This window comes from Equus quagga, chromosome 10, assembly GCF_021613505.1.
Source record: "Equus quagga isolate Etosha38 chromosome 10, UCLA_HA_Equagga_1.0, whole genome shotgun sequence".
Classification (NCBI taxonomy): Eukaryota; Metazoa; Chordata; class Mammalia; order Perissodactyla; family Equidae; genus Equus; species Equus quagga.
This window is the reverse complement of record NC_060276.1, coordinates 120,601,718-120,616,446: the sequence shown is the minus strand read 5'-3', so window position 1 is coordinate 120,616,446 and position 14,729 is coordinate 120,601,718.

The following is a 14,729-nucleotide window of genomic DNA, read 5'->3' as shown; positions in this document are numbered from 1 at the left end:
AGCTCAACCAGAATAAGTAAGAAAGGCACATGAATAGCCTGTCCCTGCCTAATGAAGCTGAGAGATTAAAGATACTCAATCATAGTATTTTACCAGTACACCTGGATTCTCTTTATTAAAAACGCATTTATCTAATGATCCATTGCAAGCTATTACCAGAAATGGAGAATGGTGTTATTGATGGAAAGAGGATTGAAAGGCATCGAAGACAGAGTATTTCCTCACTGTAATAAACCTTGATAAAGTATTGATCTTTAAAGGAAAATTGTTGGTTTTGCATTTTGCACTGGGCTGTCAAGCTTAGTTATAGAGAGAATTACTTCGCCCAATTCCCTGCACTCAGTGTTAATGAAGTCAGGACTTTTTTCTTTTATCAAGTCATTTTTAGACAAAATAGTAGTTCATGATTGGTATAATGTTGAAAGAAAATTCCACGTTGTTAAAAAGGTGATAGTATGACTCAGAAAAACCCATTACCCAATTGATACCTTGTTATAGAATATTTCAATAGGTCTGATTAAAATAATTGGTTGCAATTGTTAAAATGATCTTGCTCTTTCCAACCACAATTGGGAGGACAGGCCAGACTGTACCGACCAAACTAATTCATAATATTCCTCGTTGTTATTGGATTATTAAGCAATTCTGGGGAAATAAGCACAGAATGCTCTTGTGGTAGAAGTTACACTTAATAGAAAAATACAGAGAAAATTTGGAAATATGGGAAAGGCTGAAAATAGACATCTGCAATTAGATTGCAAACTTTGGAACGTATTTTTGTCTGAGATCTGGTGATTCATTCTTACATACAAGCTAAAACATAGCATTCTTCGAGGTTGTGTTTGAAACTGCATGGGTCTACCACAATGTACACGAACATCTATCAACTCTTAGGTTTGAGTGAGCACAATTCTAACTGTATCAGCTCAATGTGAGGAATACCTGTTTCCATTACACACACTCTCTGGCCGGAAATTATATCTATATTCTGTTTTAGCAGTGATTTTTTTCTAGTATCTCACTGGAATTGTTCATAATCACACACATTTAAAACATGATAGAGAAAGCATTACACTAGGTGAAAGAAGCCAGTCACAAAAGACACAGTGTATGATTCCATTTACATGAAATGCCCTGAATATGCAAATCTATAGAGACAGAAAGTAGATGAATGGTTGCAAGCTGGGAGAGGTAGAAATGAGGAGGGACTAAGAATGGGTAAAAGATGTCTTTTCAAGGTGATGAAAATGTTCTGGAATAGATACTGGTGGGGGTTCTACAACTCTGAGTATCCTATAAAAAACACTGAATTGTCCACTTTAAAGAGTGCATTTTATGATGTGAGTTACATGTCAATAAAGCTGATAAAAACATGATAAGCTTTTTATCTAGTGCCTTCCCTATGATGTCACTGTGTTCAAAAGGCTCCATCTTGACTTGTGGAAAGCGACAGTAGTGCCTGGCTGTGACTGCAAAACCTTCAAAAGCCAGCAACCTAGGTCCTTGCCCCTCAGAGTATGGCTCTTGAGTCAGTAACATCAGCATTTCCTGGGAATGAATTTCATTGCACGCTTTCAGGCGCTCAGTAAGTATCTTCATTTTAGCAAGATCGCAAGGGGGTGGTGTGCACCTTCACGTTGATGTTCACAAAGCACCGAGAGACACCCATGCCAACCAGGAGTCATTTTGTTGGATTATTTTCTACCAATCAGAACTCATTTGTTTTAGATAAACCTTTGAACTAGATGAATGGCACACCCTGTCTTTTGCTTTAAGATGGCAGGCCACTCAGTTGTGCAAGCTCTAGGTCATAGCTCAACTCAGTTTGGAGGTGGAGATGGGCAATAAAATGACTGAGTGAGTAACAAAATCAGTCTTGCAATGCAATCAGTGCCACTTTTCCATAAAAATGTCATGTCCTCCATATAGCAGCATGTGTAACCACACGTCTGCTGTTAGAAATATGCATCTTGAAACACAATTGTAAGAAAAAGTATTAAGTGAAAGACTAACCCCTAAAACTGAAACATGCCTGAATGCACATTATCAAATTTAGAGGCTGCAAAAGCACAACCGCGTACTTCAACAGAAGTCAAACAATTCTAGGACATGTTCGTGGTTTCTATCTTCTGTGTCTGTGTATGAATTTGACAAGTTCAGTATTTATGAGTCTCCATTACGCTTCTGCAGGATAGAGATAGTGCCCACAGCCCTCCTTCATTCAAAAAGAGTTTTGATCAAGAAACTAAGGTGTATAGAAAACATTCCATAAATTATATTGTGACCTGAAGATGACTCGTATTTTGTTAACAGACTACTTCATACTGAATTTATTGTTTCTTTGTGGAAAACACTTCAGACAAAGACACTGTGTTCATTTTGAAAATGTTCCTGCTTCTCGTGCTAAAACTAGACTCTGACACAGCCTTGTTTCTGTATGTTTGTTAATTTGCATTATGAATTACCATCTTACAATTTATTTTCTCTAAGGTTTATTGCTCATCTTCATGGTGTTTGCATGCTATATGGCATTTAGCTTTTTTAGCTATCCACGTCAGCTTTGCAAAAGAGAAAAATAACTTAAACAGAATGAAAAAATCTTAGTGCTGCATATAAAATTATTATCCCATGCCACCCTTTCTTAGAGCTGGAACAATTCACTTAGTTACCTTTCTCAGCATGGACCCAAATTCCTTCATTCTAAGCTTTTCCTCTGACACTACTTAATCCATTTACTCTTACTATTTGCACTTGCACAATTGGCTTTATGAACGAGGTCTTGCATACATTATCTTTATAAACTCTATTTTTTAACAAGCATCAGTTTACTCATTCCCAAATATAATAAGCTTATATTCATAGTGCATCAAAATATTGAGAAAACACAAATGTTCAGGACGATGCAAGTGATTTTATAAAATAGGAAGTAGTGTGTATGATGTTGACACTTCATTCATTCATGCTGTCAGAAATACTTATTGAAAGCATAGCATGGGCTAGAGTCAGAGAATAGACAGATCAATATGAGGGACATAATGTCTTCCATTTTAAACATGAATCCAGACAAAAACATCAAGGGTCTTCCTGTAAAAATACAAGTTTAACATATTTGTTGAAAAATCTACATATACAGACAATAAAGGAAAATGTGAAAGTCTTCCAATTCTCTCTCCACACACACACACTTTTTGCGACATGACACCATTCTATTTTCTGTCTCTATGAATTTGACTACCCTCAGTTCCGTATATGCGGAATCATACAGTATTTGTCCTTCCGTCTTATTGTGATTGGCCAAATTCACTTAGCATAATGTCCTCAAGGTTGATCCATGTTGTAGCATGGCAGGATTCCCTGCCTTTTTAAGGCTGAATTGTAGGTATATACCACATTGCATGGATACACCACAATCTGTTTATCCGTTCATCCATTCATTGGGTTCCTTCTACCTTTTGGCTGCTGTGAATAATGCTGCTATGAACTTTAGTGTATAAATGTCTCTTAGAGTCCCAGCTTTCAATTCTTTTGGGTATATACCAAAGAAGAATTGCTTGGTCTCGTGGAAATTCAATGCTTCACATTAGCTCTGAGCTAACATGTGCCACCAATCCTCTTTTCGCTGAGGAAGAGTGGCCCTGAGCCAACATTCGTGCCTATCTCCCTCCACTTTATATGTGGGACGCCCACCACACCATGGCTTTCCAAGAGGTGCCGTGTCCACACCCGGGATCCGAACCGGCGGACCCCGGCCGCCAAAGCTGAATGTGTGCACTTAACCACTGCGCCACCCGGCCGGCCCCAGTGCTTAACTTTTTGAGGAACTGAAATACTGTTTGAAATTTAGGATTTTAAGGAAGTTTTAGGCAGGAAAGGCAAATCTCTACTTGGAACACCTGAGTGAGCATTGCTACCCAAAAAACAAAAACAAAACAAAGCTTCCCCTGATAAAGCTGAGGACAAAGGGTCTGGCTCCTGGAAAGCACAGCCATGAAAAGCTTGGGTGGAGGGAGGGTAGGATGGGAAACAACACAAAGATTAGGACATCAGTAAAGCATCCTGCCTTACAAACCATCTACAGATGTATAAAGTGACTCATTTCTGCAACTGAAAGTGCTCTTGTATTTTAGGAATATATGCCCATTGAAATACATTCACTCCAATTCTGGAATAAAGATGGGCATTAGTCATACAATTTTCTAAATTTTACCCTAAAATCTCCAAAGAGCTTTAAAACCAACATCAGCTCTTTTGTATATAGCTACTCCCAATACAATACTAATTTGACGTTTATCATGCTTCTTTATAAGCATTCTGGTTTCAGTCATGAGTGCTTGCTATCTGGTCTTGCTAGTTCAATTATCTATTCCGCGAAGAGTAACTGGCTCTCTGCGGCTGTGCTTCCCCCCACAATAGTTTGTGCATTGCTATGGGTATGCGGTGTGCATTGCCCAATGGCTGGTGGAGAGACCGAGGCACTGAGCTTCTGCTGGGGAAAGGATCTCTGAGATTTGATGTCTCCTTCTTGCTACATCCCACGTCCAGCTAGGGTGGAGCATCACGACATTCTGCAGATGTCTTACAAGTCAAGTCACTGGATCTTTTTTTGTTTCTTAATTCACCCTCCTTTGATCTAACGTTTAGAAATTCTATTTGAGATCTCGCTCTTGCTGATTACCATATGCAGCCACATTTCTAATGAGTTAAACAAATCCAACAGGGTCACGCAAGGAATACTTTACAATGCCAGCTCTAGTTTTGAAATGTGTTTAATATTCACACTCTGATTAGGGTCACTTCATGTTAAACATTACAAACTATATGGTGGTAGTAGCTTTTACTTAAGAACGTGAGTATATTATGGAATAAGTGCTCTCTTTCCTGTGTTCCCACTGCTGCTGGAGAAGAGCAATCAAGGAACCCCATCGTAATTCCACTTTTCCTGTCAGCCTTTTGCAGTAGACTATGAACTCCTCAAGGGCAAGATCCTTTACTGCTCATTTCTCTAATTCCATTTTCAACAGAAAGCCTTATAGGAAGAATGAACTTAATACACGCTGAATACATGAAGGAAAGAGGGAAGAGATGGAAGGGGGAGATAGGGCAGGAGGAAGGAAGGGGGAAGGGAGAGAGGAGATATTTATGGAGCAGTGTCAAACAAGTTGCAAAGCATAAAAGAAGTAGCTTAAGTTTTTCGCTTTTCCTAAGTCATATAAATGATCTTGCTGAAACCAATCTACCATTATTCAGCCTACTGAGCCTCAGAACATCTTCATATTGTTTATCCCCTGAAAAGAGTGGCCAGATGTCATCTGATTAAATCTCTTCTTTCTACGTGCCCCTAAAAGGAGTCACTGATTTTTACAAAAGGGTGGATTTGACTTGCCTGGTTGAAGGGAGATATCTGATAAGGAGCAGCTCTAGCATCCCAGCTTATGGAGTCTAGAGCTCATCATAAGGCCACGGGCTTGCTCATCTGAATGCCGGATGTGATCTCCAGGTAACCACCGACCCAGGGAGACACAGATGATCCACCTTATTATCCCATTCTTGGCCTCTTCTTGGTTTTTTCTGCTTCCAGCTCATTGGGAGACTGAAGTACTCCATGGAACTCCATTGTACAACTGGTCTACCCACAGATAGAGGATGGCATGTGGTGCCAAAAGTCCCACCTCTTTACAAGAAACTTTTCAGCTATCAGCTCCTGCTGAGTCCCTAACAAATCAGCCAGATACTTTTGCTCAAATGGTGATGGATACTGGGCATTTGCACAGCAAATTAGCCATATTTGTTCCTCTTACTGATCCCAGGAGAGGGGAAGCCTTTTTCTTTCTTCCTTTTCTTTTCTCTATGGCTGAAATCTCTGATCTTAGTCAAACTGAATTCATAGATTTATCTAACAGTGATCCTCGATAATTAGGAGAAAAGAATAAACCGTTATATTAGTCAGGGTTCTTCAGAGAAACAGAACCAATATACTTACTGTGGGATTGGGGAGGAAGAAGGGATGAGTAGGCAGAGCACAGAGAATTTTTAGGGCAGTGAAACTATTCTGTATGATATCATAATGGTGGATACGTGTCATTATACACTTGTCCAAACTCAGAATGTACAGCACCAAGAGTGAACTTTAATGTGAGTCTTTAGATGATGAAGGTGTGTCAATGTAGGCTCGTCAATTGTAACAAATATACCCCTCTGGTGTGGGATGTTGATGACGGGCGAGGCTGTGCATATGTGGCAGCAGGAATATATAGGAAATCTCTGTACCTTCCCCTAAATTTTGCTATGAAACTAAAACTGCTCTAAAAAAATAAAATCTTTTTAAAAGTACAATAAAATTAAATGCTTTATAAAAATATTAAGGGCATTGATTTCAGACATTGGAATAAATTTATATGCCCAATGCTAGTCATCCTGACATTTTTTTTCCCAAAATTGCCTTTCATTCCTAGTTAATTGAGTAGTTTATGCTTTAGCACACTTACTATAAATAAACTTTCTCGGGCCACACCCTGGAAAATTCCATTGGTAATCTACTATTGTCCTGTTGCAATAATCCCATAAAGTAGTTCTGAAGAATCTTAATAAAGATTTGGAAGCTCTAAATTTTGACCTGAATTTTCCTGTTGATCAATAATAGGTATCGTATTGTCTTAATAGCCATCTTAAAATTTACAATCAAATCATTGTTATTTTAAAATTTTAGTGTCAACAAAATCAAAATAAAATCCTCTGTTTCAAGTCATGTTTTAGTTTTCATGATCAAAGCCTGAAGCACCCAATTAAAAAACATTCTGGAACATTTGTCACATCATCTTGAGGACACAAGTGTAAATTACAGACTTCTAAGGAAGGAGGAGCATCTGACTAAACTTAAAAAAAATCCATTTAAAAGTTCAAGACAATCTCAAGTGAAATTCCTAACTGAAGATTTTCTAGAAGTCAGTTAAATTTTATTGTCTATATTATCATCTTTATGGAAGTTGGAAAACCTCTAGAGAAGTGAATTAAAGTTGATTCTTTTGCTTGTAATAAAATAAAGAACATCCTATTTTACCTACGGGGATGTCTTCAAAATGACTTTTAAAATAAAAATCATAAAAGTAAAAAAAAAAGAAAGAAATCCAAGGAGATTGTCTACATCATTCTTTCTCTTTTTTTCCCAAGAAATTATATAAGTAGTGCTATTTAATAAACTTTGAATCAATCACTTGTTCACTGAGCTCTTTTCTCCCAGAGAGAATAATGGATTTCTTCACTGACGAAAACATGCCCCTTTTGCAATCTGCAGTGAGCAAGTTGTAGGCCCATTTCCTAATATGGCAACACACACCATTCTTCAATGTCATTCCTTGCACGCTGTGGTCTAGACCCCGCAACCTTTTCCCTGCGTGAAGCTCAGGTCCACCATTCACATAGGCATTATCCAAACAGCCCAAACCCCAGTGATGTACGGGCTCTGGAAATGAGGGTGATAATCGTCATTTTCGGGTTCAGAGCTGGGACTGTAGGTACAGATTGATTTCTGACTGACTGTGTCCTTAGCACTGGCTCATAAAGAGCATTGTACTTTGTCGTGGCTCAAATGTCTACCCCTGCAGCCACAACGACGTGTGAGCACATTCGTCTCCTGAATGCTTTAGAAAGATTGGCTTATTTGGATCTGCCTTGAAATATTTTCCCTGAATATGATTTTTCTCTGCAAGCCATGATGGAATATTTTTAACAGCTGGGCTGTGTCTGGTGGTTTCTCTCATGGATACCCATAGTGTGAGGGAATAAATATTAATTTGCCTGGCGATATCTATGGAAAAACACTGACGAGTTCATATGATTTAATTGAGTTTCTTTTATAGTGATTTGTGACATTTGCATTCTTGGCTCAAATGCTCATAGTAGGAAAGAGATGCAAATTAACCTTGCCCTTGCTCGGTGTATGCACCTTTATCTATGGCTAGGTGGGTGAAAGTGGGTTCATGTGGTAAAGATCAACCATTACCACTGACCCCCACATATAATACCTTCTCCTCCCAGTTCCTATGTCTTCTCACAATGCTTATTAACTCGAGTCAGACCTACCTTCTCATATGCCTGCCCCCCTTCGCCACATCCAGTTTTATTGGGAGAACTGGAAAATGAAACACAAAGGAAAATTGATGCCCGCTTTCAAAATATTGAATCTAATATCCTCATCCATATTTTAATATTCATACAATTCTGGAATATCCTAATGCTCAACACAGAGTCTTGCTGGAATCAGGGAACTCCGCCTCTCTTCTCCTTACAGCACCTGCGGACCTGAGCCAGCGCCAGCCCACTTCACAGTCGACTCTTCATTATGGAAGTGTTTTAGCTTGTGGAATATAGAGGGAAAGCATGGGTGCAATTCTACCTCACTCATCTTTCAAAAAGCCACTTTCCTCCACTTAATTAACCCCCTTCTGTGTGCTAGAATATGGATGTCATGGTGGCAAACCGTGTCATTCTGGAAAACAATTCCTTTCAAGGAGATGGTGGAGCAAGAGGACAGGATCATCCTGGACAATTCTGGATAATCAGAGAACAGAGCTTCCATTCTCCTCAAACTTCCATCAGCTTGTACGTCTCTGTGTCAGAAATGGAAGCTCTATCTTGGTCAATCCACTCTTGTTGGCTCCATTGAGCCATATAAACACTAATAACATTTGGTGACTAGTAATAAAGAAAAATCAGACCATGTGTTAAAAGGCCATGGAACTCGAGAATCAGAAACACACAAAAGGGAAGTTTCAGAATGGATGAGGTTAAGAATCAAGATCAGAGAGCACCACAGAATATCTGAGCCATAATAGTTAACCTAAACTATGCATGCGTCTAGTCAACAGATACACCATTAATTAGAAATGGAAATTGATTTCAGAAAATAGTCTGTCTTTATACTTTTGGATTCTAAACATATACAAAATGTATAGAACTCTTATATAGGGTGTAACTTCTCTGATTCTTGACACATCTTTTTACCATCATATTTAAAGAATCCTTCCAGGTATTGTGACACTCCAGGAAATGCATCTGGCAAAAGAACACATGCCCAAGAATGTGAGCACTAGAAATATCTTTGTTAACGATGGAAATTTTAGGCAAAAAAATAAAGAAATAAATCATAATAATTAATAACAACCGTCTTTTTCTAACAAGAAAAGATCTCTTCATTTCATATCATTGTGGAGATTTCCTCCATGTATTGAAATGATCATCTTGATTTAAGGATTTTCCTTATCAATATCTCATTAGGGGTTTTCTAATCAATCTAGAATAGGAACAGGAGCATTGTGTGTGTCTCAAGGAACTCAATGACTCAGCATATCCCAAGCACCTCCTTCTTTCCTCGTCATGTCTCTGCTAAGACACATAGCGCTCCTTACTACATTTCCCAAGAATTTGAGAGAGAGTTTCAATTTCAGTTATCGTGCCGTCAAGTTAAATTATCTGACTCCTTGGGACACTTCTCCAAAGAAGTTGGGTCATTCTGTGAAAACTTGCACCATTCTCTAGAAATGAAGGTGCTGGTTAACTGCAAAGATATTATCATAAATGAATACTATAAATTCTGAGATTTGGAGCTTCTAAAATTGTACCAACAACTTAAATGCCTAACTGGAAAAATCCATGCCCTTTTGAAAGTCCCTGATTCCCTCTGGACATGTAACTATTGAGTGTCTCTCAGGAAATCCTCAGGGTTCATGGTGAGATGGATTTCAAAAGCTAAATTTACGTGTGCATTTCTAACTAAATTTTTTTTTTTTTGAGGAAGACTAGCCCTGAGCTAACTACTGCCAATCCTCCTCTTTTTGTTGAGGAAGACTGGCCCTGAAGATAAATAATATTCAATGTCATTTTCCTTGCCGCGTGTCAAGTGTAAATGACAAAAAAGGAGGGAAGAAATGCAATCTGAAGTGTCATGTTAATTTTTCAGTCTCCAGTAAACTCACCGAATATTGTCCTTTCATCTGTATGCCTCCCTTTCAGAAACGGACAATAAGAGACGCAATTTTGTTTATAATAAGGAAAAAGAGTGCACCTTTATTTGTAAAAATCTGCAATTCCGTATGTCCTGACCATAAAAGATGAGGACACATGTCACCATTGTGGGTTAATCCTCTTCCATTGCCTTTGGGAGAGTTTTTATGAGAGGCGAAGATACTCATGTAGTCAGACAATCTGAAGGCTTAGGAAAACTGCCTTTAGAGGACTTCTTAGGTGGCTAGCCTTCATTGAAGCTTATTTGGATGTAGTTCTCAATTAGCCTATGAATATTCTAAATCTCCTCTGCACTCAAAAATCAGGAAAAATAATAATATTTTGGCAACCTGCTTATAGTTTCATGAGTGTTGATCTTGTGGCCAAGGTAATTTGATGTTATTAAAAAATAAGAGATAGGGCTTCACTCCATGGAAAAAGAATAGGATATATCTCGAATTTCACAGGCATTAGAATAAAACACTTTAACCGAATTCAGTAGATCGATGACCTTATCTCATCCATAGAGAAATTGCTTATGCCCAGCCTAGGAGAATCAAATAAAGGGTGTTCAGGAATTAGTTTTTTTTTTAATGCCCAGTGGCTGATGGTATATCAATTTTGGCAAAGTTTAATACTTTCCTTTCTATTTTAAAATACATTTTAGAATAATACTGTGTCTGTTGATTGAGATAGAAGATATATTAAAATTTGTTATATTCTAGAATGAAAGTATAAATTGCAATAAAATCGATCATTTGCCTTTGAGCTTTCTCTTTGCATTCCCCAGCATTCGTTGCGAGTGTGATTGGCAGTTCCTTCTCTCTGCTTGGATGACCAGAGCTCCCAAATGGTTGTGCACATTCGAAAGTCTGAAAATTACAGGGAGACGCAAGAACAGCCACTGGTCGGAAAACCCAACGTTCTCCAATCTAAATTACTACTGTAAACTTTGATAAAAAAGGAAAAATAACCTCAAGTCACCTTAAAGAAGATACGATGGGCAACAGATATATTTGATACCTGTGGAAGCAGAAGAAATCATCATCGTCTTCATCTTAATCATCATCATCATCAACTTATTATATTTTTATGAGAGTAGATATTCTTTTTTATTTCTCATCAATGTGGGGATTTTCTCCCATATATTGATAATATAATTTTTATTTAGAGACTGTCCTTACTAAAATTTGACCAAAAATTTTATATCCACTTAAAATTGAGAGAAGGGAATGATGAGATGGACTTTATCGTCCAGAAACTTCTATCAAGACTATAAAAATAAAAAATAAAAAAGTAAATAAATTAGTGGAAGCACTGCAGGCAGCTTGATAAAAACAAGATTTTAAAATATCTGGAATATGCCCCATCGAGACGATAGATGTGAGCAATCAGGGACACACAAATCAAACTACAATGAGAAGTCACTTCACACTCACCAGGATGACTACAAAACAAAACCAGAAAACAACAAATGTTGGTGAGGATGAGGAGAAAGTGGACTGTTTGCACCTGCTGATGGGAATGTGACCTGCTGTCGCTGCTTTGCAAACAACCTGGCAGGTCCTCCAACAGTTAAACACAGAGTGACCACATGACTCAACAATTCCACTCCTAGGTGTCTACCCGAGAGAAATGAAAATATACGCTTGCACAAAAACTTGTACCAAATGTTCATAGCAGCTTAACTCATAATGGCTAAAAAGTGGAAACAACCCAAATGTTCATCAACAGATAAATGCATAAATAAAATGTGGTCTATCAATACGGTTAAATACTGTTCAACAATTAAAAAAAAAGCCACAACACAGATGAACCTGAATGATGCAAAGTACAAGAAGCTACTACAAAAGATCACATAATACAGAATTCCATCTATATGAAAGGTGCAGAACAGGCAGATATATAAAGACAGAAAGTAACTTAGTGGTTGCCTAGGGCTTGGCGGTGATAGGCGATTGGGAGGCGATTGCTAAGGACTGTGGTTTTCTTTTTGAAACCCACATGAAAATATTCTGAAATGGATTATGGTGATAGTTGTACAAAGCTGTGAATATGCTAAAAACCATTGAACTGTACTCTTTAAATGGGTATGTGAATTATATCTCAATAAAGGTCTTAAAATACATGTTAAAAAAAGATGATACATGAAAATTACAGAGGGCAGCCCAGAGGTAAGGAGAGGGATGAGGTACAAATAGAGATATGTGATCATAAGGATCTTTATGAAGTCCCTTCCTCAGCTATGCATCTGTGGCCCCCAGGGGGAGACGTACATTGTCCCAGTGTTGGTTAGTAATCCTGGCATGACCAAGGTTAACGAATTAAAGTGGGATCACTCATAAGAATGTTAGTAGTACAGAATTGTACCCACAAGATGTAGAAACAGCATTCGGGAAGCATCTTTTCTGGTGCAGCAGCAGAACTCGTACTTGAGGCAAGTTTAAGCTGCAACAGCTAACATAACATCCCAAGTCGTATTTTCTTCCTTCATGTGAGATGCGAGGATAGCACATTGCAGCAGGTAAAATGAAAGAAATCATGCTGGAGGACTCAGCATAAACATTTACTTCCTTTCCTGCCCTTTCCAAATGGTTAATTGACAGAAAATATGCTTTCTATAAAAAGGATTAAATTCTTAATAGTGCTGAATACTAAGAAAGCAATCCAAAAGCCAGACAAAATAGCGAGAATACAAAGAGAATATGAGACTTAAACACGGCAGGAAGGATGTTTATATAAACCCTCAAAGTCAACACACTGCAGGGACGTTTTTAAAAGAAGGAAATAAAATATCACGGAGCAGGTGGAAACAGTGTTCCTCAGAGATGAGTAATGAAAAGAAGGAAAACTCCAGAGAAATTATGGAGTTCTGAAGTGGAAATTTACTCCGTGTGCACCTACATCTGCCAACCCCAGCCATATAAATGCTGGTTTGTATATGGGGATGGGAGAAGGAGATGGAAAATGTTCTGTGGTCCAAGAAGGTTGGGAGTTCAAGAACAAGCCCCCAAAGACTAGGATCCCCACAAGTGGCATTTGCAGGAAATGAACCAGAAATCTGGTTCATAGAGTAAGTTGTTGAGAATATTTGACAATCTGAGCACTGTCTGTGGATGAAGTCACATGAATGAATGAATGAAACAGGAAAAACAGTCTCCCCTGTATACTTTCAACAGAATCCTTTACCCATGTGTCTTTGCAACTGGAATTCAACCCATTTGTTTGCATAAAAATCCAGTTGAAACCATAGTTTAAAAATAGTTCTAAATTGGTTGTGCCTCCTGGGGCCCTGTGGAAACAGACATTTTCCCTAGAGGAACGCACTGCAAATGCAACGCTCGGAGAATTTCTACAGCTACAGTTCCAGGAACACCGACTTACCTAAACATCCTAAAGACAACAAAAATCCAAACACTCAAGGACAGACACACACATGCACACACTCTATCTGTATCTTCTATTTTTCTGGAAGGAAAATTAAATAGAACTTTAAAGCAACTCCAACTTTTGTTGATATTGAAACCATTATTTCGTAGCTTGTAACCCATCTGGTTCACCTTAGCTACACTTTACTGAGCTCTTCAAAAGTTGTCTTCCTGCAGAACCATAGAGGAACGCGGGCATGTCGTTAAATTGCTGGAGGGTTTCTCCCATCTGCAGTTAACCCATGCATTTGTAATCTGGCAGACAGGACGAGAATGTGCATGAGGAAGGGGAGAGTGTGAGGCCCAGATCCAGTACTTTTACCAGGTGAGATATGAAAGCGAGGCTTTCCTATGCTAAATGCTGAGAGAATCATTATTAGATCAATGCACGTATGTATTTAGCTTCTCATTTTCTGAATAGTGGTCTCTAAGTGCATTTTTAGTTATGACTTTTTGATGTCTGATGTCAGTGTGATTAATACAGCACTCAGGCTCCTATGAGCAAGAGAGAAATAAGGAAACCAGATCTTTGCCTTTTTTCTTAACTCACTAATTTCACTTCAAACCAGGTCCTCATTTCCCTCTGTCATAAACTAACCTATCTTGGCCAGCCAGGAAACTGTCATCTTGTAGAGCAATAATGGTTGAATGTTGGCGATTTCATCCAGACTAATGCATATTTGGGTCTGTTCCATTTATTTATTTAAAAAAACAAAGAGGCCACACAGGTTACATCAAGCCTACTTTGATCTAATTCTGAGAAGAATTGGTTATTAATTCATTTATTTAAGTTCATAAAAATGATGTTCATATATGCCAGGGATTTTGTTAGGAGCTGGAAGGAGATGAAGGGAATATTTCCCTAAAAAGGCCTCTACTTGCATGTCCAAGAGGCAAACATTTTGGTATCGGGTTTGACGTTAGACAATGTACAGTAGTGCCCCCATAGCCGCGGAGGATGCGTTCCAAGACCCCCAGTGGATGCCTAAAACCGCGGGTAGTACTGAACCCTACATATACTATGTTTTTTTCCTATACACACATACACCTATGATAAAGTTATTTTATAAATTAAGCACAGTAAAAGATTAATAACAATAATAATAAAATAGAACAATTTTAGCAATATGCTGTAATAAAAGTTATGAGAACGTGGTCTCTCTCTCAAAATATCTTCTTGTACTGTACTCACCCTTCTTGCGATGATGTGAGATGATACAATGCCCACGTGATGAGAGGAGGTGAGGTGAATGACGTAGGGATTCTGAGGTAGCCTTAGGCTACAACTGACCTTGTGACGTA